We start from the raw sequence: 12,321 nt of genomic DNA on the forward strand, positions 1-12,321 counted from the left end.
AGTTGGACTACGATTTCCCTTAAGCAGCTTTGTTGTAGAGGTGCTGAAGATATTTGAAATCTATCTTCACCAACTTACCCCCGAAGCAATCATAAGGATGAATATCTTCGTGTGGGCCGTAAGAAGCCAAGGCTTGGAACCTGATGCGAAAAGCTTCTGCAACATACATGAATTGTTGTACGAAACAAAACCCTGGGGTAAGGAACAGTATCACAACAATTTTGGCTGCTACAACTTCGGCTCCCGGTCTGGGTCAAGCTGCCCCGTGCCGACCTTTCGAAAGAGGTGGCCTTGCGACTGGATGATGGAATGGTTTTATGTGAAGAATGACTTGAAATCACGAGAAGATATAAAGAAAATCATTATGCGCCCCATCTGGCAACGCTTCGGCCTGCGGAGGCCGAAGGTGGAAATGAATGAAGCAGCCGAAGAATGCCAGAGAGCCTTCGGTGTTGTTTGCTCTTTTATTGGGACGAGGGATTTGGTGCAAGAACACATTGCCTTCAGAGTATGGCCACTTGTGGAAAAATGGGAAATGCCACAGGAGACCATTAAAGAGACTAACGAAGGTGGTCTAGTCAGGCTGAAATACACATTTAAGTTTGGAGATAAATTCGTTGAGCCAGATGACGACTGGCTAAAAAGCATTGAGACTGTAAGTGATGAACTGTTGGGGTATATTCAAAGGCCGAAGATACTGCATTGTCAGCAGCCTTCGGAGGCCGAAAGAAGAAGAGGCTGAACCGAGTATTTGACGCAATTGGGTTCGTCTACCCCGACTACCATTATCCAGTGCGGGGTCAAAAAAGAAAGAATACTTCCTCTACGAAGGAGACTACTTCAGCCGCTCCTAGTGAGCCGACGCCGAAGAGGAAAAGGGTAAAGGTTCTCACACACCGGCCACGTTATATTGAACTGGCCACAGTGCCTGAGTTCACCGGTGAGACCTCTTCGGCCACCGAAGCTAAAGAATCAACCTTGCTGCCAGAAATCGAAGAGGTGGCCGAAGTGCCAGCAACAGAAAAGATGAAAGAGCCAAGGACTGAAGAAACAAAAACATCAGAAGTTTTAAGTCCTTCAGCAAAGATTGAGACAGGAAAAAGCCAGAAGGGTCCAACAGTGACCCCGAAAAGAAAAAAGATGGTTAATGTGTTAGATGTTTTGGAGACAATTAAATCTTCAAGTATAACTCCAAAGAAAACTGTTGAAACCTCTGAAGTGTCTACCGAAGCCTTTGTTGCTGAAACTTCGAAGCAACAATTTGAAACTGAAGCTGGGCCTTCAGAGCCCACCAAGGTAAAACCTTTGGAAACCGAAGAAACGAAAATTGCAGAGGCAGCCGAAAAAATAAAAATGTCAGAGCCAATTTTGGTTGAAGAAATTGACACTGCTGCCCCCGAAGCACCTTCCAAAATATACGATTATATTGTACGACACGCTTCGGGGAAGAAATTATCCGAAGAAGAGATTTTTGAAGCTAATCACTATGCCAGAGAATTGAAATATCCAAAGGGGGCACTAGTGTTCAATGGGACAGACGAAGATGACTTCCTATACTGCCTCCCGGACAACAAAGAATTATTCGTCTGCCGGGAGATGGCTAGAAGCATGGGGTTTCCGAAGCTTGAAGCTGGACTCTGCGCTATGACGAAGGACGATCTTGCGGATAGCCTTGCATATAATAGTTTGAAGGTGTGAAAATTGTATATTTGGAAATTTACAATTTTTGAATCATTCTTTCATTCTTATAGTAATTCTTTTTTCATATAGGGTTTAATACTAAGCAACGCTTTGAGAGCGCAAAAGAATGCTGAAGATGAAAGTTATAATATTGCTTTCAACAACCTACGAGCAGAGGTTATCAAGCTGAGGAACGAAGTTTTGGAAAAAGATAAAATTCTGCTTACACTAGTGGATAAAATAAAGGAAGACGAAGCTACCTCTAAGGCTCAAGCTGAAGCCCAAAAACGCGAAATTCAGGATCTTCAGAAACAACTGGCCATGGCTAAAGAAGAAAGCATACTAGAAGAAACAAAACGAGAACTTAGTGATCAATGGGCAAATCATTTGGAAGTAAATGTTGAAGAGCTTCGTGCTTCCAAGAAAAGATACTATGATAAATCCATAGAGTGTGTTAAGAAGATAAAATCCAGCTTCGCCAGCGTTGGCGCATTCTCTAGCGAAGAGAATTTCACAAGGGGAAATCCAGAAGGCCCGATTGAATGGATCAGTCACGAAGCTGAGGCCTTCGAAGAAATCTTGAATAGTCGCGGAGACATATGTGCTTTTTCGGGCGCCAGAGGGATTGCTACTGTGTTGGAAAGAAAAGGTTGTAACCATGTGAAATATTTAGCACAAACCGAAACCACCTTGTCCACCGAAGACATAAAGGACCCCTCGGCCGAATCAAGCCTGGTTGGTGGAAAATTTTTCACCGACATTTGGGACAATGGCGGCCGAGAAATGGCTCAAGAGATCATTCAAAGAAGCAAAAAAGGCATTCATGATGCTAGGAAGATAGCAGAGGCTGCTGAGAAAGGCACAGAGCCCGAAGGGCAAATAGGTATTAACTAGTGGTTTTTATTATGTTGTAATTTTTGATTCCAGACTTTGCTTAGCCGTATTTTCTCCTCCCTCAGAAACTGCTGAGGCATCTCCGGGCCCCCACCCGAAGGGGGACGATGAAATTAGAAAAATGGCCGAAGCCATCATGGACAAAGTTGTCGATCAGCTACTGAACGAAGCTGCTGAAATAGTTCTTAAGGAGGACTAGATGCTATTGTAAAAATATTTGGAATGTAACGTGTAATACATTGCAACTTTGAATGTAATATATAATCTATTTATAGTTCAATTCTTTACGATGCATGAAATTTTGTATACATCCCATTTTTTGAGCCTTCGGCGAAAAAACACCTTCCCTTCTTTTCATGCTTCGTGAAGAAAATCTTTTATATATCACAAGAATTTCCATACTTCTCTGATGAAGAATATCCAAGCTTCGTGAAATATTCACCGAAGCTATAAAAAAGTTTTATGTTGCCTTTCTAATGAAGCTACACTTCTTCTCAATTTATCTTGTGCCTTAGCACGATTTTCTCTTTTTCAAAACATTCTCCGAAGATCGATACTGTATCCCCTTCTTGTTCCACATGCAATATGATGTATGATGCTTATGTTATGCAAAATGATGTGATGATGTTATGTTATGCAAAATGATATTTGTGCCGAAAATACACACATCCCTGCAATAAAGCGCACAATCTTTTTATATCAGCGCTGACTTTTCGCTGTAAGCCTCCCTTAGGAGCTTCTTCGCCTTTTACTTTCAGCGGAATCAGCGTTGACTTTTCGCTGTAAGCCTCCCTTAGGAGCTTCTTCGCCTTTTACTTTCAGCAGAATCAACGTTGACTTTTCGCTGTAAGCTCAGAAAACTTACGCTGCGCTCCCTTAGGAATGACTTTTTACTGCTTCGAATAAATTGCACTGTGTTCCTTAGAACAAATTTTTGATAATACCAAGGTCCTTCATGCCACCATAAATTTGTATGCTTCGGCAACTCAAGCCTATGGAGAAGACATATTTTTATTACGGTAAAAGACGAAGCTGTTACAAGAGATTGAAAAACAATAAAAAACACTTAGACTTCCCATAGTTGTTCATTATTAACAAAAAAGTAATACTGAATGTAAAAATGCGAAAAAACTGCTGTCGAGGTAGGATATTTGTCAGTAAATATACTTCGACTCTGGAACAGTGCTATTGACTGTGCGAGCTTCGGACTCCTCTCTGAAGTCCCTCTTAAGGTGAGTGTGCTGACTCCCTTCTGGCTGTTGTCCTCGCTGCGTTGGTGGTGGAGGTGGAGGTTGTTGCCAAGATGCTTGGGGTTGACTTGCCGAAGCAACAGAAGCTGCAGAGTGATTGCCTACATATTCTAGGATGTAAGGCGAATGGTACGAAGCAGTGTGCATGACCTGCTTCGGCTGACTCTATTGTGCTGCAGCTTCTGCTATCTCCTTTTGCTTCTGGATGGTGACGTGGCACATCCTGGTAGTATGGCCCTTGTCTTCACCACAGAATAGACAGTAAATTCTTCTTGGCTGATCCCCAAATCTTCCCCCGAAGCCCCTGGCGCCTCTGCCCCTTGGCGCTGGCGGCCGAACAGAGCTTTGCTATTGTCCCGAAGCTTGCGAAGAGTATTGTGGCCTTTGCTGTTGGATCCCTCTATCATCACTTTGAGTGGAGTTATGAATTGACCTAACATGCCTCGTATGAAATCTTCCTCCGAAGCCCCTGGTCATTTCAGAGAACCTAAATGCCTCCTCCCTTCTTTGGCGGAAGTCATTGTCAGCCCGGATGTACTCGTCCATCTTCTGGAGCAGCTTCTCCAAAGTTTGTGGTGGCTTCCTGGCAAAGTATTGCGCTGAAGGTCCCGACCGAAGCCCCTTAATCATGGCCTCAATGACAATTTCATTGGGCACTGTTGGCGCTTGTGCCCTCAGACGGAGAAACCTTCAGACATACGCCTGGAGGTATTCTTCGTGGTCCTGGGTACACTGGAATAAAGCTTGAGCAGTAACTGGCTTCGTCTGAAACCCTTGGAAGCTGGTTATCAACATATCCTTCAGCTTCTGCCAAGAGGTGATTGTCCCTGGCCGGAGAGAGGAGTACCAGGTCTGAGTGACACTCTTGACGGCCATGACAAAAGACTTTGCCATGACTGCAGTATTGCCACCATACGAAGATATGGTTGCTTCATAGCTCATCAAGAATTGCTTCGGGTCTGTATGACCGTTGTACATGGGGAGCTGGGGTGGCTTGTAAGACTAGGGCCATGGTGTAGCCTGCAATTCTGTTGATAGAGGAGAAGCATCATCGAAAGCAAAATTTCCATGATGGAAATCTTCATACCAGTCGTCCTCATTGTAGAAGCCTTCCTGATGGAGCTCTCTGCGCGGAGGCCTTCGGTTCTGGTCATCTTGAACAAGATGACGAACCTCTTCGGAAGCTTCATCTATCTGTTTCTGAAGGTCAGCTAAACGAGCCATCTTCTCCTTTTTTCGTTGCACCTGTTGCTGAAGGATCTCCAGATTTTGGATCTCCTGATCCAAGTCATCTTCCGGAGGCGTTGGACTAGCAGCCTTCCTCTTCTGGCTTCGGGCCTCCCTAAGAGAAAGGACGTCCTGATTGGGATCCAACGGCTGCAAAGTAGCAGCCCCTGTCGCTGAAGCTTTTTTCGGCGGGATGACGAAGGTGATGCTTGCCGAAGGTGTTCAGAGCTCAAGAAATGGAAGTGAGTTCACCGGAGGTGGGCGCCAATGTTGGGGACTTGTTCTCAAATGCTATGAATCAAGAACAAGGCAACACACAATGTTAAATATTAAAGTCCTTCGTCCTTCGAAACATTATTTCCCCTTGGGTATAATGAATTTCAGACGAAGGTTATGAAGGTCATACCTTCATAATCATAATAAAAGATTAAGAAAAGATTTATGTACATAATAAGGAAAATAACATAACTACTTTAAACACTACTTATTAATTTATTCCTATTCGTTTTTCTTATATAAATGACGACAAATTACATATGTACCTTCGGCTTGAAGGAAAGTAAGGGTACAAGTGTGATGCCAATGCCAAGTCAGCGTGAACAGTACATGAATACTATTCATCTATTTATAGGCACGGGACGCAGCCCGTATAAAATTACATTAATGCCCTTCACTTTTATCAATAACTCTATAGTAATTCTTCGAGGGCTGATTTGGCTTTTCATCTTTAAGTCGGTTTCCCCTTTCTGCTGTCATGCCGAAGCTCCTCTGCACATAGCTTCGTGATTGTTTCATCCTTCGTCATGATCGTCTTCCATTTCAGTCAAGCTTCGTCTTGACCATGCTTCTGTATACCCGCAACTTGATTCCGAAGATACCTGCTTGCATACTTAGAAAATATTGTCAAATCACATTTTTGAGGACCTTCGGAAGCCGAAGGCCCCCAACAGCCGAGTCCGTTGCCGCAGGACAGTGTTGCGCGCAACTACTATGGATGAGGCAAACCCTCAGGGACTTTGGCTACAATTTGAGCAAAGTCCCACTCCTATGTGATAATGAGAGTGCTATCCGCATGGCGGATAATCCTGTTGAACACAGCCGCACAAAGCACATTGACATCCGGCATCACTTTTTGAGAGACCACCAGCAAAAGGGAGATATCGAAGTGTTTCATGTTAGCTCCGAGAACCAGCTAGCCGATATCTTTACCAAGCCTTTAGATGAGCAGACCTTTTGCAAGTTGCGTAGTGAGCTAAATGTCTTAGATTCGCGGAACTTGGATTGATTTATAGCATACATGTGCTTATGCCCTTGATCATGTTCCTTTTGCATTGTGTTGTTTATGGTGCTCAAGTTGTACAAGCACTCCCCGGACCTCACAAGTCCGTTGCAAAGTGATGCACATATTTAGGGGGAGATGTGCTACAACTTGACCCTTTGAGACTAATCGTGTGCTTGAGTTTGCTTGTTTTAGTCTCAAAGGAGGTTTGAAAGGGAAAAGGTGGACTTGGACCATGAAATACTTCCACTGCACTCCGATGAGAGGGTATCTTATTCCAAGTTCATCCCACGTACTCTTATTGCCTTTGTATTCTTATTGAAGATTTTGGTGAGGCAATGGGGTTCTAGGGCCAAGATTGATCCCGTTTTGGTGCTTGATGCCAAAGGGGGAGAAAATAAAGGCCAAAGCAATAAATGGATCAGCTACCACTTGAGAAATTTTGAAAATAGTAGAATAGAGCTTTTGGTTTGTCAAAACTCGTTTATTGTCTCTTTTGTCAAAAGTTGGCCTCTTGTGGGGAGAAGTGTTAATTATGGGGAAAAGGGGGAGTTTTTGAAATCCTCGATCAATTTCTTTTGGAAAACCTCTCCTTATGTCTACAAGTGTTTTTGACTTAGAGATATGAATTTGAGGTTGATTTGCAAAAACAAACCAAGTGGTGGCAAAGAATGATCCATATATGCCAAATTTGATTCAAAACAAATATGAGTTCTTATTTGAATTGATATTGTACTTGTTCTACTTGATTTATGTTGTGTTGGCATAAATCACCAAAAAGGGGGAGATTGAAAGGGAAATGTGCCCTTGGGCCATTTCTAAGTGTTTTGGTGATTTAGTGTCCAATACAAGTGCCTAAGTGTCAAATGGTGGACAAAGTACAAATCAAGTATAAAGGTATGTTTCTCAGACTTAGTACATTGTTTTAGAGACTAATGTATGGTGTCTAAGTGCTGGAAACAGGAGAAATCGAATTGGAGTTGAGATGACTTTGTTCTGCCAAAGTCAGCTCTGTCTGGGTGCACCGGACTGTCTGGTGGTGCACCGGACAGTGTCCGGTGCGCCAGACTGACTCAGGCGAACTTGCTGCTCTCGGGAAGAAATTAACGGCGTATGGCTATAATTCACCGGACTGTCCGGTGAGCCAACGGTCGCCGAGCCAACGGTCGGCCGCTTAATCCGGGCGCGACGCGTGGCCGAGCCAACGGCTAGAAGGGGGCACCGGACTGTCCGGTGTGCACCGAACAGTGTCCGGTGCGCCAACGGCTCCAAGGCTGCCAACGGTCGGCTTCGCCAAACAAGGAAGGAAATCCGCACCGGACAGTGTCCGGTGCGCCAGGCGACAGAAGGCAAGAATTGCCTTCCTGGATTGCTCTCAACGGCTCCTAGCTGCCTTGGGGCTATAAAAGGGACCCCTAGGCGCATGGAGGAGTACAACAAGTAGTCTCTAAGCATTCCTTGAGCACTCTTGATCACTCACACTCCATTCTTGCGCACTTGTTCGACATTCTAGTGATTTGAGCTCCGTTCTAGTGTGCTAGTCTTTTGAGCTTAAGTCTGGGTCTTGTGTGTGCGTATTTGCTGTGGTCTTTGTGTCTTGTGTGAGTTGCTAATCCCTCCCTTACTCCGTGCTTCTTTGTGAACATCTTTGTAAGGGCGAGAGACTCCAAGTTGTGGAGATTCCTCGCGAACGGGATATAGAAAAGAAAAGCAAACACCATGGTATTCAAGTGGGTCTTTGGACCGCTTGAGAGGGGTTGATTGCAACCCTCGTCTGTTGGGACGCCACAACGTGGAAGTAGGCAAGTGTTGTACTTGGCCGAACCACGGGATAAACCACTGTGTCTACCTGTGTTGATTCTCTTGTGGTTATTGTGTTTCGCTAAGACTCTTCTCTAGCCACTTGTCAATATTGTGCTAACGCTTAACCAAGTTTTTGTGGCATTAAGTTCAAGTTTTACAGGATCACCTATTCACCCCCCTCTAGGTGCTCTCAGCCCCGCTCCGACTGCTGTGCCACCCACCAGGGTGAGGCTGACAATAGCCAAGTTCAGCCTCGGGCGCAACAGGGAGCTCCGCCTCGCCCGACCCCAGGGCTCGGCCTCAAAAAGAGGTCTCCGCCTCACCCGACCCCAGGGCTCGGCCTCAACCTCGGCCTCGGAAGGTGGTCTCCGCCTCGCCCGACCCCAGGGCTCGGCCTCAACCTCGGCCTCGGGAGGAATCACGTCCTCACCCGACCCCAGCCTTAGCCTCAGGAGAAGTCTTCGCCTCACCCGACCTTGGGCTCGGACCGACCACGCCATGGGGGATACATCATTACCCTACCCCTAGCTAGCTCAGGCTATGGGGGAACAAGACCGGCGTCCCATCTGGCTCACCCTGGTAACAAGTAATGATGGCTCCCCACGTGCGCCCATGACGACGGTGGTTCTCAGCCCCCTATGGAAGCAAGGAGATGTCAGAGGATCCCAGCAGCACCGACAGCTATGCTTCTACAGGGCTCAAGCACTTCTCCGACGGCCATGTTACCGCATACACAGGGCTCTAGCACCTCTCTGACAGCCACATTGGCATGTACACAGGGCTCAGGCACCTGTCTGCCAGACACGTTAGCGCATAGCTACACCCCCCATTGTACACCTGGACCCTCTCCTTGCATCTATAAAAGGGAGGTACAGGGCCTTCATGTGAGAGGAGGGAGGGTCGCGCGGGAGAACGAGCTGACGAACAGGCTCACTCTCTCTCTCTCTCTCTCGCGGACGCTTGTAACCCCTACTACGAGTACACTCTCCCTGGCATGGGGTAACACGAGCCGCGTTTTCTCCCTTGTGTTCCTACTCACGCCAACCCATCTGGGCTGGGACGCGCATCGACAAATTTACTCGTCGGTCCAGGACCCCCCGGGGTCGAAACGCCGACAGTTGGCGCGCCAGGTAGGGGCCTGCTGCGTGTTGATGAACAACTTCCCGTTGAGTTCCAGATGGGACGGTGCTCCGCTTCGGGAGTCTCGAGTTCATGTCCCTCGACGGCGGCTACGACATGGTACTCCTCCCCCCTCGCAGCGCGATAGCAACAACGACGACCGTCAGCTAGCCCGGCGGTGGCGAACTCGATGATGTCTTCCCCCCGTGGCGGAAGAGCAGCATCCGGGTTTGTCCCGCCACCCTCCTCGCCGTAGGTGGAGGAGGGGCAACCGTGGCCAGGCAGGAGGCGGCACCACGTCGGCTGTCGAGCGAGTCGGCGACGCCGGCACCCCAGCGGGGGACATGTCGGGCGTTGTCCTCGCGCTAGAGACAATGACATATGTCGTGTCCCCGCAACGTGCCAACCCCAAGCGGACAGATGACACCAACACACTCGCGAAGGGCTTGCTGGGTGTTAGCCTCGTACCTGAGATAACGGTGCAGTCCTGTGACACCCCAGGTGTCAGTTTCACGTTATGTCGGGAGATATTTCCTAATCTCGGACGCTCAGTGAATTTTCTATTTCTCGATCACGTTTATCTCCATTTATCAAGTTACTTGTGAAGGTTTCACCGATTTCTGATTTTACTCGATCTCCAGAAGGCCAAATTTGGAGCCTGTTAAAATTTTTATTTCTCGGCACGAATGCCAACTCGTTAATCATTCTCGATTTATAATCCCATCTAAAGCTCATTCAATCAAACTCTCGACGACTGTTATTTGATCTAAGCCCGAGTCTGATTCCTCGACCTTCAATCTATGTCCGACTATTTTAATCTGAGTCCGTACTCTCAGACGGAATACTCGATAAGTCATCTTCTAATCAAATTTATCTGACTCGGCCAAATATCTCATGTCCGAACCGAACTCAAAACCTCGTATCGACAGCGATTTTAAAATATCACGATTCGCCTTCTCCGACTAAAAATCCAAAGCCGATCAAATCTCTGGACGATTTATTTTCAATCATGCGCGAGGAGTTATTTCCGAGCGAATCCAAATCAGACTCTCGGCCGAATTAATCGCTTAATCGTCCATTTGCCGAAACTCTATTTCGCTCTGTTCTCCGTAGAGACAAATTCCGCATAAGCATTTGTATTCCGGGAAACAATTTGCGATCCGATTATCCGTGTTTAATCAAAACTCCATAAAATAAAATGGAAATAAATTAGCGTGGCCTGGTTTAGTATTTTGGGCCAAGCCCATTCTAGCCCATTAGGCCCACTAAGGAACCCTAACCCTAGCCCATGTCTATAAATAGGATCCCTCTCCCCTTGCACTTGGCAATTTTTCACTCCCACCCCTCACTTTTCCCTAGCCGCCACCAGCATCTTCTTCTTCTCCTCGCTGTTGTTTGTGCGTACGCAGAGTTCCTTCCATGGCCGACCTCCCTTCCTCCCCACGGCTGCAGCAGGGCGCCCATCTTCCCTAGCACGCAGGAAGCTCCCTCCCTGCTGAAAGGGAAATGTGCCCTTGGGCCATTTCTAAGTGTTTTGGTGATTTAGTGTCCAATACAAGTGCCTAAGTGTCAAATGGTGGACAAAGTACAAATCAAGTATAAAGGTATGTTTCTCAGACTTAGTACATTGTTTTATAGACTAATGTATTGTGTCTAAGTACTGAAAACAGGAGAAATCGAATTGGAAGAGAGATGGCTTTGTTCAGCCAAAGTCAGCTCTGTCTGGGTGCACCGGACTGTTCGGTGGTCCACCGGACAGTGTCCGGTGCCCCAGGCTGGCTCAGGCGAACTTGCTGCTCTCGGGAAGAAATTAACGGCATACGGCTATAATTCACCGGACTGTCCGGTGTGCACCGGACAATGTCTGGTGAGCCAACGGTCGCCGGGCCAACGGTCGGTCGCTTAATCCGGGTGCAACGCGTGGCTGAGCCAACGGCTAGAAGGGGGCACCGGACTGTCCGGTGTGCACCGGGCAGTGTCCGGTGCGCCAACGGCTCCAAGGCGCCAACGGTCGGCTTCGCCAAATAAGGAAAGAGATCCGCACCGGACAGTGTCCGGTGGTGCACCAGACTGTCCGGTGCGCCAGTCGACAGAAGGCAAGAAATGCCTTCCTGGAATGCACTCAACGGCTCCTAGCTGCCTTGGGGCTATAAAAGGGACCCCTAGGCGCATGGAGGAGTACACCAAGCATTCTCAAAGCATTCCTAAGCACTAAGACATCGATTCCGCGCTTTTGATTCCTTGCGATAGCAATTAGAGCTCTAGTTGAGTTGTGAACTCATTGAGTTGTGAACTCATTGAGTTGTGAGCTCTTGTTGCGACTTGTGTGCGCGGTGTTGCTGTGATTTCTTGTCTTGAGTGTGTTGCTCATCCCTCCCTTACTCCGTGCTTCTTTGTGAATTTCAAGTGTAAGGGCGAGAGGCTCCAAAGTGTAGAGATTCCTCGCAAACGGGATATAGTAAAGCAAGCAAAACACCGTGGTATTCAAGTGAGTCTTTGGACCGCTTGAGAGGGGTTGATTGCAACCCTCGTTCGTTGGGACGCCACAACGTGGAGTAGGCAAGCGTTGGTCTTGGCCGAACCACGGGATAAACCACTGTGCCATCTCTGTGATTGATCTCTTGTGGTTATTGTGTTTTGTTGAGACTCCTCTCTAGCCACTTGGCATTATTGTGCTAACGTCTAATCAAGTTTTTGTGGATTAAGTTTCAAGGTTCACAAGATCACCGATTCACCCCCCTCTAGGTGTTCTCAATTGGTATCGGAGCCGTTCTCTTCACAAAGGGACTAATCGCCCGAAGAGATGGATCCTAAGGGGAAGGGAATTGTGATCAACAATAAGGAGAAGGAGTCTTTCGTCAACGAGCCAAAGGATGACAAGCCTACCGACTCGGGCTCGGGCCACAAACGCAAAGATGGGAAGAAGAAGAAGACAAGACGCATCAAGGAGATCATCTACTACGATGACAGCGATGAGTCCACTTCTTCCCAAAAGGACAACGACGACAATGAATACGACAAAAGAAAGACGGTTAATTCGAACTTTTCTTTCGATTACTCTCGTATTCC

The sequence above is a fragment of the Zea mays genome, chromosome 8 (assembly GCF_902167145.1).
Source record: "Zea mays cultivar B73 chromosome 8, Zm-B73-REFERENCE-NAM-5.0, whole genome shotgun sequence".
Taxonomy (NCBI): domain Eukaryota; kingdom Viridiplantae; phylum Streptophyta; class Magnoliopsida; order Poales; family Poaceae; genus Zea; species Zea mays.